The following is a 23,449-nucleotide window of genomic DNA, read 5'->3' on the forward strand; positions in this document are numbered from 1 at the left end:
TTGGGCAGTGGCGACCAACACAATAATTATATGCGTTTATTAAACCTCTCCTTTATATTGTTATTTATATTTTATCTGCCTTAAAGCTGCTCAAAATAACAAAATAAATATTTTCGTGAAAACAGCAAGAAAAAAAAATGCATTTCTATAAAATGTAAACACATTCAAGTCCCTAAAAAATGTCACATTCACGGACGAAAGAACCCTGCAAACCATAAAAATGTATTTATCATTTTAAATATTTACCGCTGACAGTTAAGCAGGTATCCAAACACAGATCTGCACATTGTTTTAAAGTTCCCCCCATGATGCGACTACCATCACACAGCCAGGCAGAGCATGGAGGGGAGGTGGTGGATGAAACAGGTGGAAGGTAATGAAGAGTATCACGGGGTAATTGATGACCCTTCCTCAGCATTAGGGATATTGTTCCAAGGCTTAATCTTTGTCATCAAAGAGAGACGGAGACAGAGGGAGAGAGATTGTGTGAATGAGATGGAGGATGGAGAGCAAGAGGCTTACTGTGTAAACTTTCTCTCTCTCTTTCTCTCTCTCCTGTGGGTCAAGTAAACAGCCTTTCGCGGGGACAGCTCAGGGGCCGGTGTCTGACCAGCCAGGCTGAAAATGGCCCTTGTCCATTCCTGCCATGTAGCATTTCTTTTCCCAGCTGTTTGTCCTTTGTCATGGACACAGCTTGTAATAAGAAGAGCCAACATATTTATGGAGTGGCCGACCTCGCTGGTACACAGGTCTTTTATCTGTCGGGCACAAAACAGCTTTGTTACTCTTTAACAATTCACAAACCCCGCACAGTGGTGGAGAGGATCGAGTTTGAAGGGTGTTTAGGAGCGTGCACGTACTGCAGGCTGGTTTATGGTATGCGTTTGTTTGGCAGCAAGAACATAGAAGAGAAAGATACATTTCTTCGTCTTGTATTTTTCGCTTTAAACTCTGACTCGCCTCTGACCTTGGGGCCAATTAGGCAGTTCATGGCGAGTGATTTGTTTTTCTGTGTGCGGTAGCCGTCCACTCAGCAACATTTATGAGTGATTAGTTAAGCTTCGCCTGAGCTCTATGAAGAACCTGCGAGGAGTGACAAAGCAACATTCAGATGGCTCTAGTAAGGGGAGTCCAGGGTAGGCTTAGGAGTGAACTTTGGTAGAAAAAGAAATGAATGATGAAACGAACAAAGGAGTCCTTTGACACGTATGTGTGTGTGTGTGTGTGTGTGTGTGTGTGTGTGTGTGTGTGTGTGTGTGTGTGTGTGTGTGTGTGTGTGTGTGTGTGTGTGTGTGTGTGTGTGTGTGTGTGTGTGTGTGTGTGTGTGTGTGTGTGTGTGTGTGTGTGTGTGTGTGTGTGTGTGTTTCAAGAGGCACACAGGGGATTCCCATTTAAGCCAGTCAGCGGTAGGTTAACAAGATACATTGTGACTGCAAACAGTTGTGGAAGAAGTACTCAGATCACCAGTAAAAGCCCTGCATTCAAAATCCCATTTATGCAGAAACATACATACTAAGTGATCTAAGTGAAAAAAGTTAAAGTCATTCTTAAATTATTGATGCTGATGCTTTAATTTTGAGAGGAACATTGGATTTTACTAGCTGGTAAAGGTCGAGCTAGCCTAGTACTTTATGTATTGTCCATTTGTTTCCAACGCTGAACGTCATGTTTAATGGGAAATGTCTATTTGGGAGGACTCTGAAACAAGGGGTTCAGCCCGGCAATCTTTTTTGTACGGAGTCCTTATATCAGTACAATATTTCCTTTTCAAGTGTAGTGCTAAAAAGTGTCATAAATTGGAAATACTTTAGAACCTCAAAATTGGATTTATGTATAATCTTTGAGTGGATTAAGACTGCCTGTAAATCTAGAAAAACGTAGCTGCCTTGGGTTCTTCTCCTTGGTCAAAACAAAACATTAAATCAGTATTTATCTGAAGATTTCCCCCATACTTCATTCGGGCTATTACATGAAGGCTATAATGCAAAAAAAAAACAAATGTGATGCATTCCCCTCATATCTTTAAATTATACTTGATGTGTGTTACATCTCAATCCCAGTACTTTTATGAAGGTTAAAGAGTGAGAATGTGACCTCCTTAATCAATTAATAGTTCACATCACATAATGGCAGTTGAGTGTAATGAATACTGTTAAATAGCCTAAATGCATTTTAATCCTCTCCATCAAAGCATGATTACAAAGGACGGGTATATCAAGTGGTCCTTTCATTTGGTTAACATGATCAAATTGACTCCTGTGTCATGAGAGATGACACCAGTAGTAATTAATTTCTCCATTAAGGGTGGCCGATGTGACAGCCATGCAAACAGAGCGGAGTGACAGGGAGGACACGATAACTTCAGCAAGCCCTACTGCAGAGGAGGAGCGTCGGGTAATCACATTATCCGTCTGCGGGGAAAGCATTGTTCATTAAAATAAAACAACACGGGCTACATTGTCTGTTGCTGCATCATCAGCATATTTGCAGATGCGGCAGATTTCATTCCGACTATGCATTTACATATAGTAATGAACTTTTTAAAATTCATTCCAAATTAGTCAAGTGAGCTATTAGAGCCCGTGGGTGTTTCCACCAGGGGTCTCATTCAGTTGTAGTTGGACAGTGTCTTTCTTTCTTCAACTATTGAGCAAATGAAACAAAGAGATTTATTACATGAAGACAAAGGTGCTGTAATGATGAGGTGTTTTTTAGATGTGCATCAGCCTTTAGCTTAGATCAGTAGGCAAATACCTGATTGGATTTAACACAAATCTTTACTTCAGTGGATTCATACACCATGATAGAATCAGATACTATAGAACTAAATTATTCTTCTCATCCCCTGCAGCTAATACTGGACTCCTTTTAATCCCTTTTTTTGGACTGCAATACTGCTTTACATTTTTCAAATCCTTTTTTGGCCGCCATCTTTAATGGATGTCACTTATAGCTATCACACAGCCTGTTAAATACCTGTGTGTTTATCAATGAATGTGTGTAAGTGTGAGGCTGCCTCTGCCTGCAGGCTGTCTGGTCGCCTACGGGGGTTTTGATAAAAAGTGAAACCAACAGTTTCTCTTCCATCAGCGAGACCCGGGGGCTTCTCCCTGGAAGGGGGTGATTGTCCAGCATTTTCACCACAATGCTGCCATATGGGGAACAGAAGGATCAGCCACTGGCACCCTGCCAGAGCAAAGGCAAACACCAATCCACATATGCATAGAAGTGGTCATTTAGAGCCACCATGTTTTACCATAACAACAGATGAAACACAGGAGTCATTTTGTTTCCTCTAAGAGGCATTGTTCCCAGGGCTCACTGCCTCTTAAGCTGGCTCCATATGAGGCAGGATAAACTTAGGGGCCCAGGCCTCGGTGTAAATAACAAAGAAAACCTCACTTACATGCCTCCTAAATCCTATCGAAAGATGAAAAGAAAGAAAAAAAAACCACTCCATTTCCTCATCTCCTGGAAATAAGATTAACACGAGACAAATGAATTTATTTAAGTGGCTGTCCATAGTGTGTGTGTGTGTGTGTGTGTGTGTGTGTGTGTGTGTGTGTGTGTGTGTGTGTGTGTGTGTGTGTGTGTGTGTGTGTGTGTGTGTGTGTGTGTGTGCTTGTGTGTGTGTGTGTGTGTGTGTGTGTGTGTGTGTGTGTGTGTGTGTGTGTGTGTGTGTGTGTGTGTGCATTGGGGCTCTATGCTTTATCATTCGGAAAACTGATGGAAATAAAAACCCAAATAACTAATACGTAACTAATAGTACGAAATGCTTCAGTTGTTTTACCGTTTTTGATATTAGGCCGCAATAATCAACAGCATGTAATCATATAAGTGAGTTTAGCAGCAATTACCCTGGCAACTGTCATGATGGCCACACACTAAATGAACGCTGTCCTAAAGGAGCTCTTGTCAAATATGATTAACTGTTGCATTTAAGAATTGTTTACAGAGTCATTTAATTGAATAACATTGTCCTAATGGCTTTGTCTGCACAAAACAGGCTTTCTTGCACACAGGATGTGAACCGAGCAGACAGCATTTAATCTTTGTACACAGGGAGGCGGGTTTCAAATGTCATCTTTTAAATATAATAATGACCAACCTTATTTTTGTGACTTTAAATTCAAAAATGTTAATTTAATGTAAGTATTTCTACTGTGCTGCCCCTTTTTAAGGTCAAAAATAATATGCAGTTCTTTTAAAAACTGAAATAAGTGCGGGTTTATAAGGCTGTGCTGAAATACAATTGATTGAATAAAAAATAGAAATAAGTTTCCTTCAAAAGTGTGTCAGGTTTGCGTTGACAAACAACTTTGTCTAAGTATGTGTCAGTGTTCTCCTTGTTGTGAGTTTCTTCATTTTATCACTGGAAGCAATGAGCCAAAAGGCCATTTCGTGCAGGTTTGCGAGTGGTTTAGTGTGTATTTCAAAGCTGGTCAGCCAGTCAGTGAGCTACTTAAGAGCAGCAATATTGTAATAATGAGTCACTGATGGGAAGGTAGCAATGGAGCTGAACTTCTCACATCTCTCTGATGCTGCCTGATTATGACTTTAGAGGAATAAATTGTAACTTCAAACAACCTCATCATTTTAACTCCTTCCGGTAGTGACTGCATTCTTTTGCTTTTTAACGTTTTTTTTTAACATAACACAACATCGATGCAATGCACATTACCTGTAGTGTTAGTCTGGGCAGAGTGATGCACCGTAAGTAAGACGGTAAATGTGAAATACCATTTTTTTCGAACACATTTTTGGGTGGAAGTCACTTAAGTAGAACAAGTAACAATGAAGAAGCTGCCTTGTGTTTTTAGTTCAACCAATAATAAAATATTTATACTATAACAAAGTCGGACATCGTCTTCTGAGGATGGTTTATCATCCCCATGTGATCAAACCCCTATTAAGCTTATTTCCTATGTGCTTTATATTCATATATTCAGTTGAATGGATTGATATGCCGACCTTTGTAATAGAAAAGGAGGATTATGGTCAAAACTGCCAGGGGTCATTTTCTCCTTCTGTAGGTTCAACCTTGATTCTTAACGTGAGGAGATCATAGTAAATCATGGCTAAGGCGTCCGCCAGCCAAGTTTATTGGATACGAAATGTAAGACTGCCAAGTTGGTGGAAGTGTTTGTCAGTGGCACGCTAATGCAGTGTGTTTAAGCCACAACCAATCTCAGTGAAATATTATACAGAGTTTTAATATCCAGAGGGTGTCGGGCTGGAGCGGGAGGCAGTCATCTGCTTCACTATAACCAAATGTTACAGTATAAAACAGCGTGTCGCGCCGCTATTTGACATGGTGGAATGAGATTAGATGGAATTCATTTCTAAGTGAGGGGAAATTACAAGCCTATTGGCAACCTCCCCACACGACGGCTGCCCCCACCAGTGGCCCAACAACGGAGGGGTAGTCGGGCATGAACAGTGACATGAACAGGGAATGACCCCACAAACCACATCCGTAGCCACCTTGAGTACGGCAGTAGGAAGCTGTGTTGTTCTAAAGGTCAGATCAGTCTGAGGTCACACAAGCGTATGTCTGCTGCTCACCGCAACACTATAGGCAAATTGGAATAATTTTTTAAGAAGGAAAATTAACTTGACTCTAAAAGCATGTTTCAATATAACAATGTGAGGACAATAAGCGAGTAAACAATAAACCATTATGAGTAAAGTAATCTTTTTTTTTTAATACATAATCCTTCCAGACAACAGAAATGCCTTCTGTTCAAGACTTTTCTGCTTTTGTTCCTATGGTGCTGTGACCAGAGAGAGGCCCTTGACATCCTGATCCTTTAACACATGTCTCGGGGCTTCCAGCACATCAGGATGACACCTCGTGAAAGGGGAACCCCACCTTTGGCTTCTCCAGGAGAACAACACGTGTCAGTGGCCCCCCGTGGGCCCTGTCAGGGGGTGAAGAGGTTAGGCGCTCTGTGCGGCCGCACACATCCCGGCCTTCTTGAAGACCACCATAATGATTGCTAATTATGCTGCCATCTGTGGGGTGGGCTGTGTTATGTAGACACCTGTTCATTAAGTAGGAGAAAGAAACTTTTCTCACAGCAGTGTATTCCACACAAAACAGTAGACTCAATAGCTTTTCTGTCTCCATGAAACAAAAGTTAAGCATTTTGAGTCTTTTAGTAAATCCAGGCTTCCACAAAAAAAACTCCAAGCTTCACATTAACCCACATCCAAATATCAATAAAACGTCCAAGCATGCAGAATTGAACTCCTCTGCACTGCTAATGATTGAATGAACTTTGTATGATACCTTTCCAGCGTAAGAAGGCATCACCAAGGTTAACCAGGCCATCGGGCAGCATTAGTAGGAGGGTGTTTGGAGGGGAAGCCAATAAAAAGCTCTCAGATATCTGCTGAGGGGGAGCACAGCCTGTCAATTCTGTGGCCCTAAGAGGTGATCTGCCATTACCGACTCAGAGACAACTAATGAGAACCATTCTGTTGCCAGCACCTTGAATAATCTGTCAATACTCATTCAGGCTATGTGGAACGTTACCTGTTTTACTTTTACTTGATGTGATAAAAGATCCTCCCTTATTTCTTGAGAATATTGGGTTGGGAATCTGTCCAGGGAACTAATAATGTAATAATAATTTAGATCCCTTGTAGCCTGAAAGCTCAAAGCCGAACTTTGATATTGAGAAAGCTTTTAAAACTGTCTCCTCCTTAAACCTCTCCAGACACATTAATCTGATCTCTATCTTTCAGTTTAAGATTTATACAAACGGATGATTTCTAAGCATCACATATTTCAACATTTTATCTGTTCAGCTCATGACTCCATTTAGCTTTAGATCCTGCGAGAGTGAGCCAGCACAGCAATCATAAAGTGAGCACCAATTAGGATGTTGACGGATTGATTTTGGAAGATAAATTTGGGATGTAAAAGGTTGACATAGCTGCTGTGTCTCTTTCACTGCGTGTGTGGCTCCCAATTAAGTGAAGAGAGGCATTTTTTCTCTCTCCAGGATCAGAGTGTCTCCCTGACAGATGAGCCACTAATGAGAGCAAATCTCACTAAATCCTCAAGAAACATGATGAATTGAATCATGTTCACCCTGTTCATTTGTCGTGTTCACAGATGAGACAAAATGCAACATTTATCTAGTCAACAAAAAGCAAATGAGTTGGTGGGTCCTTCATTGTTCTAACAGTGTCTGGCTTTTTAACATAATATTAAGCTAGGAAGACTCTGGCGCAGGTTTGCTCCTAATACTGTGTTTCTTATCCTCCTTTTCCATCCTGAAACATAGTACGGAGGTTGAAAGCAGACATATGTTAAGTCCTCAGGCCTCAATCTGTCTCCCTCCCTGATATTTAGAAGACAAATTAAGGGGGCTATCTCTCTCATTACCACACTGCAAACCACCACCATATGTATACCTATTATTAGAAAACAAGCAGAAGATGTCCTATTTTCAAATTTAAATTACAAAGTCTAACCTTAATTGGTTAGAAACGTTGCTTAGTGGCTGGTATTAAAGTTGGGCTGGGGGAGAGAATCCGACAGATGGCTTAGTCTTATGACTTGTATTAGCACCTTCGAAGTTTAATGAACTGTTAATTGCTTTTCTAATACAGAATGGGACCATTGGAATACAAGCGGTAATGCAAACAGATTAGTTTGTAGACAACAGATACACACCCGTCCTGTTCAATGTCACCTTTAAGTACCTTCAAAAACAAAAGCAAGCTAGAGGACAAACAAAGAAAACATGTTAGAGGTGATGGAGGTATATTAAAAGCCCATCATTAATCCACATACATTTGATTTATATAAACACATAGGCCTACAGTGCGTAATTGAATAATCAGACCAAAGTTGTTGACTATTTGGTTCAAAACGGTGCCTTCAATTGAGCCAATATAACAGGCATTGTAGTTCCAAGTGGCAAAAGCGGGATAATAATAAATGCTGAAAGACGGTGTAACAGAAGCACAAGTGGATAAGAGTTATGGAGTCAAAGAAGACATTAAGTCATTTTAAAAATCAATGTCTATCTTAGATCAATGTACTTTAGCTAACAGTGTCCTTCAAACGCTAATGGTAAAACCAGGTACAGCTGTAGCAGTGCCACACCTGAAGCGATGGAATTAAAAAAGGCTGTATTTTATTGTTTCTAAGTTAACTTGGTACACAGTCCTGCTCTAAGCCTTTTTATAAGACCCAAATTGTATATCATTGTTCAGAAGCTGGTTTCTAATGGATCTTGTTTGTAATGTTTGTTTACCCCATAGCCCACACTCGTGTTCCTGGGATTGTTTTTAGAGAGTATAATCTTTCTGCCTCCCTGATATAATTACAGGACTCTAAAAAATCCACATTCACGGCAGTAGTTCATCTATCTGTTTTAACTGTGCTTGTAATGTGGTGTGTGCATTGTACTTGAGCGGCCATAAATGCACTCCTACCTTCGGAGGTAGTGCTTTATTAAATTAAGCCCTCTTTAAGGTCAATATACTTCTGTAATGAGTTGTCTCTTTTGATCATCAGAGGTTATATTGTACTTTGATCCTCACTCCCTTTAATGGTGTTGGTGTGTCACAACTAAGCTAACACCAACACTGATGTTTTTCATAAGTCAGAGCAAGTAATGCTTTGCATGCTTAAAATCCATTTCCATAACTAAGTGTAATTTCCCCTCAGTTTGTTCCTGTTTAATGAGGTGAAGTCTTGTTTGTATGCCTCCCAATGTCACCAGAAAACTCATTCAAGCGGTGGTGTCAGAATTAAATCAAATTAGCATTACTACACTGCCATTTTACATCAAACCGTTGGAGTAAAAACATTTTTGCTCTAGTCAATTCTAAATAAAATTAGCTTTTGCTTTTTTTGTTACTCCTCATTTTTGTTCAAAATACTTGGAGGGGTCTTAATGACAGAATGTGTAAATGACTTGTGTAGGCGTAGTGATGCATGGGGGTGATAGAAGAGGAGAGAAAATGACCAACATTGATTTATCCTGGATGTGCTCTTGTCTGGTTGGTGCCGTCAGAACACCTCGCTGCATCCCATTCCCTCCCATTATCTCCATGCGATCACCGCAGTCCAACGAGTTTCCTACAGGGTCATAAATACTTCCCCCAGACCCCATACTGCTTCCACATCATCCTCTATATGCCGCCTAATGACAGCAAAAGACAGACAATGCATCCTCTCTCTCGTGACTACCGCGCTTCTCTCTGTTCATACACATTTTACAGTGGCTGAAGAACATATACATACACCACGAGAGGCCAGTCGCAGTGTGTCCCCCAGACTTTGCATTTAAAATGGTACATTAAAGCAACATGTCTGAAAACATAGCAAATGATTGATGTTCGTAATGACAGTGTTTTCTCAGTGTGAAAGTCATATGTGTGCTTTTCTCTACAGTTAAGGTCCCCAAGAAAAAGAAAACGTCAGAGGCCCTGAGACAAACAAAAGAATATCAAAAAACAGCGAGGATAAAATACAATGCTGTCAATCATAACAGAAATATGCATTGAGTCAAAAGCATCCAACAAGGGGACAAAGACATGTTGTCATAGACAATGCATCAAATTAATTAATTTCACGTGGTGGTCATCCAAATCAATTAGAGAGCTGCACACAAAGTGCAACTAGCTTAAACAAAGTTTTTTCCTCACAAATCCCCATCAACAGCCTATTAGAGGGAAAGCCACATTCATAACCCACTTACATATGAGTCTGCCCATTTGATTCGCTACAGCTATGAGGCCAAGTCAAGTGGGCGGTCAATTGTGTCATTGTTTACGTGTACATTAACCAGGAAACAAGTTGCTGTTTAATTTTCCTGTTCACATAAGGAAGCAGCACATACAGTACCAGACGAAACTAATGAACTTTGACTAAAATTTGGTAAGTAACTTGGCCTGACAGTCCGTCCGCCAGGGTTGCTTTCTTTCCCAGTGACGGCATTTTGTTTTGACGAAAGCCGAGCAAAGTGGTACAGACAAACAATCAGGAGGAACAAACAAGCGCAATGGCACACTATTATTCTGCCACAATAACATCCCCTACACTAGTGTTCACTAGGTGGCATGGATTTTGTTATTCCACTGACCATGTGTTGAAATAACATGACGTGAAAAATAATACCTTGTGAGAATCAGTGCTGACATTACAAGCAAGGCTTACTTAGACAGCGTAGTCTGTCTGTGTTCACAAACTTAATATCCTGTTGAAGAGTTTTATTTATTCAGTAATGCATGGCTTGATTAGACACTGCGTTTCCTAGCAACCTGGCTCTTTAATGTTACTCAACTGCTATTAAGAGAATTGCCACCCAGGCGATGGTGTTTCCACAAACTCATCCCCAAAACGTTTTTTATTGTCATTTAAAAAAAAATCTCAATGCGCAAATAAGTACAATATATTTTATGTTTATTTTTACTTGCACAAAAAGTACAATATACATTTACATTTGATTTAGTAATATATTATTCTAATAACCCATACACTATGTTTGGCAGACTATATTTAGGAACAGTCAGCTGGCAGATTGAATTGGCCACCCACAGATCCCTTGCATTGTAAAGCTGCCACATGCTCTATTAGTCCCCACTGTTTGAATGTATACATTAATGATAGCGGCACAAAATAAGACACCAAGGCCTACTCTGCGCCGTGAAATCGGAACATGAACATCCTTTGGTCTAAACAACAATATTCACACCACGCTTCACTTTACATCGTTGGAAACCATAGCATGAGTGCCAATGCGGGCTTTGATGTGATGCTGTGAGTGACTCTCCATACACGGAGAACCAGCACTTATTGTGAACTATAATATAGGACCTCTAGTTGAACATATTCTTTGTGGGGTCTCGCAGACAAGCCGTGTACTTGGGAGGGACACGAATGAGTGAACATTGCTCTATTGAGTAAGCCTCCTAATAGAACGCCGTGTTTAGGCCTGTCATTCAATTCAAAGCAGAGGAGCGTTGTGCGATGAGGAGGTTCGGTAAATGAGTATTTTAGCAGGCATAGCTAATGTCTACAAACCTGTGGTGTTTAGTTTGCTGTTAAGGATGACATTAACAGAGACACAGACCCAGGGATGCTGATCAACCCCGAGGTCCTAACACATGGGATGGTGTTTCTGGCTCATTTCCTGCACCATAATCAAGGCTTATGTACCTTTGTGTGAGATTGGATAGAAGAGTGTGTGTTTATGATATTTCAAGGCTTTTGTGTAACTGAGCTCAGCACTAGATGGCAGTTTTCTCTGTATGTCATTGTCCCTGTCTCGCTCTATGTCTGTCTTTGTCTCTTATCCTCTCTCTCTTTCTCTCACCCTCTAATGGAAGCAGGGGGGAATCAGCTAATTAAGGATGTTAATGGAACTGAGGAGTGACAAAGAGCCTGCTTGTAATTCGCATCTAAATTGTCTCTTACCTCAGCAGAAAATTTATCACAGGAGACAATGTCAACTTTTACATGGGGAGAGCCATTTGCATTTTTCAAAATTCATTACATGGGTGGCACTGCAATCATAAGCCGTGATACAGACTCCTACCCACCCTCCCTTCTGCTGCACCCACCCTACCCATTGCTACCGGGTAGAGGATAATCTGATGGGTTCCTCTTCAGTGGTCACTCAGCAGTGGTGGATGCAGGGAGGAAAGAAGGAGAGGGGCAGGGAGGAAAGAAGGAGAGGGGCAGGAGTAACAAGGAAAGAGGTGAAGAGAGTTTGTTGGATGTGGAGCATAGAGTGGTCCACCCACTTGTTTATGTGAGTGTGTGTGTGTTTGTGAGTGTGCATGTGTGCAGCAAAGCCACACCACTCTCCCGAGCGACAGAAACCTTGTTGTGATTTATGCAGCCTGAGATATGAGTGCTGGTTACGCAGTAGCAAGACATCGATCTGACAAAGCAAACCAAACAATAAAGAGGCGAGGAAGATGATGTGCCCAGTGGAGTGGAGAAATGGAGAGTGTACCTATAAGAGCTAATTATCTGAGCACATAATTCTTCAGGTTAAGACAGGAGGGCTGAGAGCTAGCCAAGACACAGCTGTCTGAGGAAAGGCTTGGCTACACAAAAGGCCTAAGGTCCAAGACGGTGGTCAAGAATAACTCAAAATGAAATTGTATACCTGTGCTGCTTGTCAATGAACTAGGCTTAAATAATATGAGTAGAATCTGGATCTATCAGTGTGCAACAAACAAAAAAAACGTATTTGTATGTTGTCTTTTATATGGTCCTTTTTCAATTAGAAGAAGAAGAAGAAGATATATTGTATTGATCCCTTACAGGGACATTTCTTTCCCCACTCTGGAGTGTTTACACACAGGGAGAATATACATGCACAAACAACCACACACATGCAGGAGAGGTGGCAGAGCAGGGAGGCTGCCAGGTACCCGGCGCCAGCGAGCAGTTTCAGGGTTTGGTGCCTTGCTCAAGGGCACCTCGGCAGTGGCTCAGCGAGTACTGGCACCTCTCTAGCTACCAGCTCACTCCATTTTTCTGGTCCAATCGGGACGTGAACCGGCGACCCTTTGGCCCCCAGTCCAAGCCCTTACAGACTAAGCCACTGCCACCCTTTTTTTCAGAAGAAGAAGAAGATTAAAAAAAAGGTACCAATGGTGAATTTACATCCATCAGTCCATGTGTTAAATCCTTTTCCGAGTCATCCTTTGTATCCATTTAATGCATTCTCTTCATATAATTGGTCAGATTTTGAAAAGAAAGTTCTGTGAAAATGTTCTCTTTTAAAATAGTTTTATGTTTGAAATTAATAGAAGGTATCCGTAATATTTGAAGAACTTGACAATTAAATTCATCATTTCTTCTAACTCGAAGTGTGTTATTTAAGCAGTAGGTTCAAAGTTCTTCCAGGAAAACTCCCAGCCTTTTTCTTCTCCAGCTGAAGAGATTATAAAGTCTTGGTCAGAGGTTATATAATAGCTGGCCCTTGGTTTTATCAGCAGTCTATTACAATCACTGAGCAAATTCACAATTCACTCTCTATAAGCTGTGAAAATAATAATGATAATATTTGCAATTATTATTCCCTATCTTGCAAACCCATTCTCTGCTTCTGTAAGCAGCGGCCCTTTAATTAGACACGAGCACACGTACACAAAGACTGGGGCGGTGGGTGCTCACTGCCATTAATAACACGATATAAAAGCAAAGCCAGACAGCCTCTGACACTTTTAGTAGTTTGGGAAACAAGATGTAATCTGCGTTTGGTGCCAGGAGCGGACCGGGGCTGTGTGTGTGTGTGAGAGAGAGGGAGTGTGGCACGTAAGTCAATGCAAACAGAGCACTGTGAGTACATCACTGATGAAGACATTATGTGTGAGTTATACTCAAACAAAGAACTGTAGGAAGAAATGTAAAGGAACCATAAGAAAGAGTAAATGAAAAATGAAATGGGCATTTGCTGTTGCCAAGGCAAGTCACTGATGTGTGTGTTATTAGTGCTGTGAATTAAAGGGGAAATTCACACATAAATGTTAATAAAAATTGTGTCGTACACCAGTAGAATTGGTCTTTTTGTTTTGGTGCTATGTGCTTCCATGTGTGTCGATTGCATTTTGTTTTATATGGCATTGTGTTATAATGCAGTATTTTGTGTTGGGCATGAGAGGACAGAGCAGAGGATGAGGTTCCGTTTAGTGGCACCCTTGGCACCCATCTAACCTTGGCATACTGCTGGGCATGCTCCACTGGCCCTGAACATGCTGAGGTTTGAATCCAGAAATGCCTTTGTGCAGCACAGGCTACCAGAGGAGATGTGGGAGGCTCCATTAATATATCCCCAACTGTATCGCATCCGTCAAGACTCCATAGCTAAACCCACAGATTAGATCTCCATTACATCTGCAATACCTGAGGAGCACATGCTTCCAAATGTGATTCATCTTCAAAAATCAGCAGTAATAAATAATAATAAAGGTCTATAACCAGTTTGCATATATCTAAATCCGTATAATAATTTACTCATTTGCGGAATCAATTGCAGTACGCTCAGTTCATGCAAGGTCAATTTGTGTCGTTGTTTTCTTGTTTGTGTGTTTGTTTGTTTAATATAAACCATGAATTCTAATTCTGGCACCACAGAATAGCCACATTAACCAGGCATGGCAGTCTGGGAAGGGGTCCAGCTGGAAGCATGCAAGGGATGCTGCTTTCCCGCAACAAAACTGGCTTCACTGGCAAGAGCTAAACAGCTTTTCATTTCCACATTATCAGTGAAAAGGAGAGAAATTGGGAATCATATTCATCTTATGGTTTATTGTAAATCATTGGACTTTCTTTTTTTTTGTTGTTGCTACCTCCCTAATAGTTGTAATTGTATATATGATTTATATGTTGGCTTTCAAAGGGTTTATCCCACCTGTGCCAGGAGTAACTGATAAGATGGGGGAGGGATTTTATGCTATATCACCAATGGAATTTAAGAGATATGATTATTTCCAAATCTTTCTTCACTATTCATCTTCTCCCCCCTCCTGTTGTTTTTTAAGCCTGGATGGTTAGTTAGTGTGTTGAATGTTTGTCTGAACTGTGGTGTCTGGGTGAGGGTTGAGTTCAGGAAAAGTGCATCAATGTGTGTGTTTGTTGTGAATCCATGGTGACCATCTCTTATATTTCACATGGCAGTCCTGCTTTTTAACCCTTCTCTGGGTGGGGAAGGGGAAACTCATGCAGAACGCACTTGAACATGACAAAAACATACCAAAGCTGCACACAAACCCACACACATGCACAAACACACCCAACCAGTATACGTGTATATATGCATTGGCTCTTTGGTTGTAAGCCCATTTTCTACACATAAACAGGAATCAAATCAAATGAACATAAAAACACGGGTGGCGATATTGTCACACGACACATGGCTGCAGTACGATTAAAATCTCCTTCCCTCCTGCCATTCCCACCATGCTGCAGAAGCATGCCGCTAATCTTTAGTCCTCTTGCCTTCATTGGCCTTTACTGTGTACAGCGGCCTTTCTCTCACACTTTCATCACAATCCCATTTCCCCCCATAGCCTGAAAGCCCCCTCTGAAACTCTACCCCGTGCTCCTCTATTCTAGCCGCCTATGATGGATGGCCGCACCTCAGGTCCTCTCAGCCTGTCCATCAAGCCCTGCGATTAAAACACTTGGAATGACCAACATTTTTCTCTCCCTCTCCCCCCCTTCAACCCCTTGTCCCCCATGCCAACCCTCCACTCTCAGGCCACCACCACTGCAGCCCTCTGCCCCCTCACCTTTCTCACCCCCCTTCCTTCCCTCCCTCCCTCCCTCCCTCCAACAGTCCTCTCCCACTTCAACTGCCCCCAGAACCCCACAATCCATCTTGTGGAGAAAAAACATCATTTATTCTGTACTTCCCAGATAATTTACTTTTTCTCTCCCTCTTTCGTTCCTCTTTTCTTTTTCCCCTCCTTTCTACAGGAATTCTCCATTTCCCTATAAAATGAAAATTCATCTGGAATTACATCTTATGTCATCATTATGTTTATTAAGCGTGGATGATGTATATGAGGAGCTGCGGCGTGCCGCTGAGTGCTTAATGATGCATAAGATTAAGCCGAGCCTCTCAGCTGTGCTGAGACTCCCCTCTGCTTCCCAGGCTGCAGACACACGCTGGGGGAACAGGCTCCAAACGGCCATCAGGTGAACAGGGGAAAAGGGAAAGACTACATCCTCTTTGTGTGTCAGCAGAGAAGGAGGGAAAGTGTGCAGTTGGTGCACAAGAGTTGTTGATAGGGGAGGATCAGAGAGTTGGCTCCGACTTCAGAGAAAGAAAAAGAGGTGGTGTTTGTATCAGTTTGTTGGGTGCAGTCAAAGCAGAATATCTGAAATCCTGTCCACACATAGTAACTACTACAGTCATTTCTGTTTTGATCAGCATCTACTCCCTGTTACCTCCCCCAATGCCTAGCTACAAAACACTGCATATCTCCTTTTTTCTTCTTTGATCTTTTTGATCTTAGTTCACACGCACATACACAGACACACATTTAGCGGATTTGTTCTTGGCCTCCCTCTAGCTTAGCAGCAGAAGCACCAGCAGTCTATGACAAAAACATTATCCTTCTGGTACTAAACAATCCAATAAACCTCTCCACGGGGAAGAACTTAACCTCTCCTCTCCTCTGATGCTGGCTTCCAGACCACGTGACTGCTGCCACAGTAAATTCAAATCATTAGTCTTCTCACTCCGCCATCACACAGGGAAGGAAAAAAATCTGCCTCTATTAGTAATGGAGACCTCGTCAGAGACCTTCCTCTGAGAGCCCTGCCTTCCCAATTCCCACAGGAAAAATCCCCAGCAAAAAACTAATTCTACTTTTAATAATCTGTCATCAGGACCAGAGGCAGTCATAAATTATGTGGGGAGCATGTGCGGGAGCAGGCCACGAGAGGGAACTCAGGGGGAGAAATCAAAGCCTGAGTTTGACAAACTTTGCTGAAGATAAATAATAACTTACAAACAGGATTAGTTGTAAAGTCATGGCTGAGTGCCCTGCCAAGCAGTTTCCCTAGCAGTCTATGCAGGATGAAGAATTTACAGACACACCTGTCATTAGCCCCCCCCCCCCCCACTCACACCTCTCTCCACACATCCCCCATCCTCTCTTTTCATTCTCACTCCCCCGGTCTCTCTCCACTGTCTCAACAGTCCTGACAGACCCCTTTTTTCTCTTGCAGCAAAAACTGTTTGTGTTTCATCATTAACCCTCTTGGTTCCCAGGGACAGGTGCAGGAGGAGTTGGTGGAGATGTAGGAGAAAAAAGAAAGGTGGTTAAGAGGCAGTATTAGCGTAGTGTGGCAGGGGAAATGGCCTCTTCCTCCACCCTTAAGTAAATAAACAGCAATAACCAATCGCATACACACAACCACCAGAGTACTAATAGCAAATGGAGCTGGGATTTACCCTGAGAAGCTGATGAGACACCATCGATTGGGATGATTGGTTTCTGGGCATCTTTGTGTGCACACAGCGTAACTGTGTCTTTATTTGTGAAAATGTCTGTAAACTGTAAGTGTGTGTGTGTGTGTGTGTGTGTGTGTGTGTGTGTGTGTGTGTGTATGTGTGTGTGTGTGTGTGTGTGTGTGTGTGTGTGTGTGTGTGTGTGTGTGTGTGTGTGTGTGTGTGTGTGTGTGTGTGTGTGTGTGTGTGTGTGCAATACTGAGTTGGCGAGTGAAGCAGCCAGTATGGGAACAGAGGGCTATGAGCCGTGGGGTTGTTCTCTCACTGTTTCCATGTCAATATTTGCTGGAACGATCAACATGCATCATAATCAACTCCCTCTATCAAACCGCGGCTAAAGGCCCATCTCCATCAGGTGACAGAGACCAGTCAGGTGATGAATCCCCCCCACAGCCAACCACGAGGGGAGGAACTGGCTGAAATGAGACAGGCATGTCCCCACAAGTCTGTGTCAAATCTCTATCGATTTAATCATCAACAGGCTCTCTTTTGGCTTACATAGCAAATGGTCACATGACTGCTGCAATAGCTAACTTTCCTAACCTAAAACAAACAGGGCATCCTGTTCTCTTGTTACTGTTCTCTTGTTACAATGCAATATAATTATTTGTGAATGTGCAGGTGCACATTTGTATTAATATACTGCAAGGCATGTTTCAGAAACATGTTTTGTTTGAGTTTTTTTTTTTTAAGGTTTTCAAAAAAGTGGCAGTATTGTATTTTTTTGTCAGCAATATAATCAAGACTGATAATTAATAGATCTCACTCACACGTATGACAGCGATATACATACACATACATAATCCTACATACATAGTCCTCTTTTCATAAAACTGCTCCTAACACTGATGTGTGCTAATCTGCTGCGGAAAAATTCCCCACTAAAAGAGTATTTTAGGACTGTGTGGGCAACATTGTATGTGTGACACACTCATGTATATATCATGTAGTTATCCAAAAAGGACAATAAGGCTTGGCAGAAGGAGCCACAAACAGGATAGGGAAGTTGATAAGCAATGAGAAATAGATTTTCTGTATTTTAGTCTCATTTTTGACATTTTTTTAATGGTTATTTCAGTGGATATGTTTACAATATTGAAAGTTTGAAATAACACCAACCTTATACTGTAATCAAAATGTATTTCACTCAGCTGCAACTGGTTTCATACCTTTTGAAAACAACCATGGGTTCGTGCTAACTTCCAAACACAACCCTAAACATTCCCGTGCTTCTGTCTCATTGAACACAACATAAAGAACGCATCTCAAGCGTGTCCCATGAAAAACCCTGAGAAAATGCAAACATGCAGTACTGGGATTTCAACCCAGCAAAGTCAAGTGCTCAATTTTCGCTCCATTCTCAGGCGATACCAAAGGAGCTCAATCATAGTGGGACAGTAATATGAATCAAGGACAGCTCACTCACTCTCAATTGCAGCTTGGTCTAACTGGGACCACGGGTAAAGCAGAAACTGGATTCTCAATTCAAATGGGAGAGCGAGTAGGCCAGCCGGACTCTCCCGCACGTCTCAGAGCTGATAGATTACCTACTGCACTAAGGACAAAGGGAATGAAGATGACTACTCTGCCAAAGCTGGCTACAGATGAGACATGCACGGCTGAATGACCATGGTACACCTCACCCATTTGTCTATGTGTTCAAGCTTTGCACTACCTATGACAAAAGAGTCAGTACACTACACTGTTGACATATAGTCTCACCTTAACATTGTAGAATATCTTGTATCAACTTTCATTTTGAGTTAGATTTGGAGCATGTTAGAGCATCCATCAACTGGATTGGCCACTTAATGTTCCATACATGCTTATATTTATTACGCAAAACGCCCTATGGGGGCATAAATCCAAATTATTGTCAGTCAATTTTGTCTCAAAAGTTAAACAATAAATCTAGGAAGAACTTTATGAAATATTTTTTGCAACTTGATCTATGTGAAGTCTAAAATATGTTCTTTTGGAAGTACTTTGTTTGACATTGGAGGCCTTCTCAGAGCATAAAGGCATATAATTCTGCGAGGTAGCAATATTTTTTTGCACTGAGTACATGATGTGCCATCCTCAGAGATTAACCTAGATGTTCTTGAGGCCAGGTTCACTTGTATCTGAGCCACAGTCGTATATTACAATGCAGCTGAGGTGGCAGTGGCAGTAACTCATTCTTTTCTATTCTACTCTGCCTCTGCATATTCCACAAAGCTCCCGCTGCTCTGCACTTAGAAGGTCACCTCTTTCATCAGCTATTCTATTTGCATTCCAAATCGTACGTACATGAAAAATGTGCCACTGAGTTTTCACGGCGGCCCTTCGAAGGCAGATTAGATAGAATTTGCCATACGAACCTTATGCATGCTAACCTTTGCAGATGGCCCCACTATTGTGGAGAAATGGATTGCCTAATAAACCATATCATCCGACATATTTGCCGCTTGGCTGACCAAATAGAGGCTGTGTTTTTTGAGCAAATTCCCTTTGTCAAATTTGTCAGTGTTCATGCTGCCGTTTTAGGTTTGGGTCACAGAGAGGAGGAGGCAGGATCTTTAGTGTATCAGGTTAAAGTGCCGAGCAATTTGGACTGTTTCTGAAGATGAGATTTTTCCACAAGATTTATTTCATCAGAGGGACATATTTCATTTGCTCTCCGTTTGTTTGTTGTATGTGTCTTATTCCCTTCTCCCCTCACATAACCTGCATTATGTGCAGTACTGTTTGACAATGATGAAGAGTTAATGGCTACTTATTCCACCAGATTAATTGAGGCAAATAAACAGTGTAGAACAATGGGTTGGCACCCTTCCTGTCTTTTGCAATATATTCAGCCATTTCTCTGTAATACATATAATACCCTTTATTTGACATATTAAATCTCCATGAAGCTATTGCTCCTACATGTCCGTCAGCCATTCTAACATTCATCTTGATCATTCATCATTGAATTCCCAACATCATTTCACTTCTATCTATAATTACCACTGGGCTAGACGGCAGTGAAGAAACAATGCTACTTCTAAACCTTGCACGGTTTTCACCAGAAATCTAATTTCACAGCGGAGCCCTAATTCATCGCTCCCAGAAAAACCTCTTTCATCAAACTTTGCATATGAGCAGCCAAGTGATGCACAGGCTCTTAACGGCATGCTTTGCCTCCTTTGGTGAGTTGGCCAACCAATCCATCTTCCTGAGTGTGCTCAGAGCCGAGGAGTGGGCAACCGATGCTCCCGTCACTGGGCTCCTGCGGGAGATGGATTGGGGCTCCATCGGCCACCTCCAGTCCGGTACCAGCCCAGTGGCACAATCTGGACCTCAGCAAGAGAGCCACGTGGTGGGCCTTGTGGGGCTCTATGAGAGGCAGGATGGAGGATGCTGTGTCTCAGTCACTCATGTAGAATCCAGATCCTCTGCTCCACAGGAGACGGAGCTGGACCTCCTGTTTGTGTATCACAGAACAGAGTGAGGGTGTCCAAGTCATTGCCTGCCCGTGCAGCTGCTAATGCCGGCATTTTATCTATGACAAAATGTCACACTATAATATGATCATCAGCAAAAGAAAAGAAAACTTACTGTCATACTGTTTAACATATTAAAAGGCAGAAATTGCAATCAACTGATTTAAAGTGTGACCTCCATCTTAAGATATGCCCTTCATTGGCTATTAGTCACTGAACTGTCTGACGGAACAACAAATACAATAAATGATGGCCCTGATTCCTCTTAATCTAATATGCCTTTTAAAATCTACATCCACCCTTAAAATAGCCTGTCCTTCAGCGAGAGGAGGAGTTTGGTTGCATCCCTTTGTATCGTTCATCATGACTGGCTTTAAAACTGAAGTGAAAGCTTCTTTTATTAATCACAAAGAACTCAAGTCAAGGCTTTTCACTCCGTCGCTTGCATCCAATTTACAGCAACGATAATTCATGCTATGCTAAACATTTCTTGTAAAATGTCACTTTGTGTTTGTAATTAATTTCTAAATTAATAAGCAAAATCTTTGAGTTATGGCATCAAACCCTTTACCTTGGTCGCTAAACAATGCATCATGGTGCCACCTGGAATGATCGAGACGATAATGAGAATGTGACTGTGGGGAAAAGAAGAGATGAACACTTCACAAACTTGGCAGCTTGTTTCATCCTAGAGTAATGCGACAAAAGTGTCGGCAAATTACAGATGATCTATCTCTCTCTTCTCTCTTATTCCCAAAACTTTGGGAGTTGCAAAAAATAACACGCCTTCACTGTCTTCTGCTGCATATTAGCACTATCACTCACTCTGTCTTCTTTATCTCACCGCTGACCAGGGTGGCCTGGTCCATAGGATTGCAAGACATGCTTCCAAGGAGGGAGCTGTGTGTTAGGTTACCTCCTATATGGGATATCATGTGTCCTTCATCTAATGCAAGCTATGGGCCCTTGATCAAAAGGAAACTAAAGAGTGGGGGGTCAAAATGAGAGGAAGAGTGTGTCTGTGCACTGAGAGCTCGGACATGAGGACCAATACACCTGTCAGATGTGAGACTAGTGCACACATTTCTCTTTATAAATCTTTACTTCAGCTTTGAAGACAAACAGAGATGCTTTGGGATGTTAAATCAAAATGCTATAATTGAATGAGTGTTTCATGTAGAGTTTTTTCATGTAGCCCATCTCCGCTCCTTCAATGTCATTGATGGCAACATCCATAACCTGTCCTCTGATATTTCATTCCCATACGGGTGCCTTGAACCCAAGATGTAATCGATACACAGACACACAAGCCTCCTGTGTTATTACAAGGGGGACAATGTCTGCTCAGCTTCCCGTGCCGTTACACAGTTCAGGCTTCCAATTAACCTGAGCGGATCCCCATGCCAATCACACAGGGCTTCTATCGACAAGCCGCATGAAAAGAATAATGTTGTTAGGATGATGTAGCTCACGGTAGGAGGGCTGCTTCTCCCCCCTCCCACTGCTGACAGGGACGAGTGTTGTAGTCATTTATCACCTCCTCTCTGGTCACTGAGGGGCCAAATGGGGCTGCACGCCTCTCACACCCTCCCTCTGCTTCATCGGACCACCATCTGAATAAGTCTGATTACAATAATAACAAACCAAGGAATAAATCTGGATTTAGTTGGGTCTGCTTTTCAACATCCACCGTCAGAGCTACATTGTTTCAAACATCAACAATATTCATCATCGTCTCGGACAAATGCAGTTTGTCTGAAGGCCCATTGTTGCTATTTACCTTCTTTTTAATTCTTTATTCTACTTGTTTCCCTTTTGTTTATCTCTTGTGTCACCTGTTTTCAACAATTACAGCTTGCTTTTTTTAATCTTGTAAACACAATCTTTCCAAATTACTCTCTCCTTGAAGTTGAGTTTTCATGGTATTTTAGACGAATGAAAGTGCAAAGACATCATACGCACATGATAACAATATAATCCACAAGTTGTGAACATACCTGTTTATTTGTCAGCAGTGACACCTTTTATAAATCCTCTGTGAAAACAGATGTGCTGTAACTGTTGGACTGGGACGGGAGATCAATCCATTCATTTTTCTCACGTCTACTGAGAGACAACATACAAATTGAGACTGTATCTAAGTTACAATAGCAGCCAAGTGTGGCCTACTAGGATTTCAGGAGTGATTGAGAGTGTGTTTAGATGCTCAGGGCCAAACTCTAAAAGCACTGTTACATTGACAAGGCCGATGTAGAGGAAGAATGCTTCTCTGCGTTTACTCCCCCTTTCTTGGGCATTGCTGCCACCGGCGACTTTGATATTGATTATTGTGAAACAAAAATCAGCTCAAGGAGCACGATCATTAAGACAAATGCAGTTCCACTCAATGCCAAACGCGAAAGGACCTGAAATTCACTGAGGTTTCTCAGAGTCACAGTTTAGATACACCAGTCCTCTACAAACTTTTCCTGTATTGTGGAGTCTATACAGACTTATAAGCTCATAAAAATATATATCCTGCATATAGTCTAATCAATTCTGTGCACTATTTGTTAGATAAAAAAAAAAAAATGCTGACATTCAAGGACTTAATCATTTTTTGAAGATGATTTCAAATCCTTTACTTGGAGAAAATGATAATATATATAGTCCTTTAAAGATGTAGTCCTGGGTTGATGATGTTTTATGAGCATAGTGTACTTAAAGTATCAAACATAAAAATACTCATAATGCTGAAAAAATCTTCAGTTGGCACATTAATGCCTGGGGACAAATCATTCCTGTCTGCTGGGGTTTAAAAGGAGGACAACCTGAAGTGGACAGTGTTAAATTGCAGTGTAATCTCAGTACATCACCACATTATGAAGAAACACTATAATATATTACAATTTTAGGACACGTGAAAAATACACTAAATCAGATGTATATGATGTACGTTATTATGAACAGCGATATTCTAAAACTTTACTCATAAGTGTG

The 23,449-nt window shown here is 41.5% G+C and overlaps 1 long non-coding RNA gene across 1 annotated transcript in view; it reads left to right on the forward strand.

Moving 5' to 3' along the window:
- LOC134858417 (uncharacterized) overlaps positions 1 to 23,449 on the forward strand; it is a 71,257-nt gene that overhangs the window by 42,172 nt on the left and 5,636 nt on the right. The window lies entirely within an intron of this gene.

This window comes from Eleginops maclovinus, chromosome 22 (genome assembly GCF_036324505.1).
Source record: "Eleginops maclovinus isolate JMC-PN-2008 ecotype Puerto Natales chromosome 22, JC_Emac_rtc_rv5, whole genome shotgun sequence".
In the NCBI taxonomy this organism is placed as follows: domain Eukaryota; kingdom Metazoa; phylum Chordata; class Actinopteri; order Perciformes; family Eleginopidae; genus Eleginops; species Eleginops maclovinus.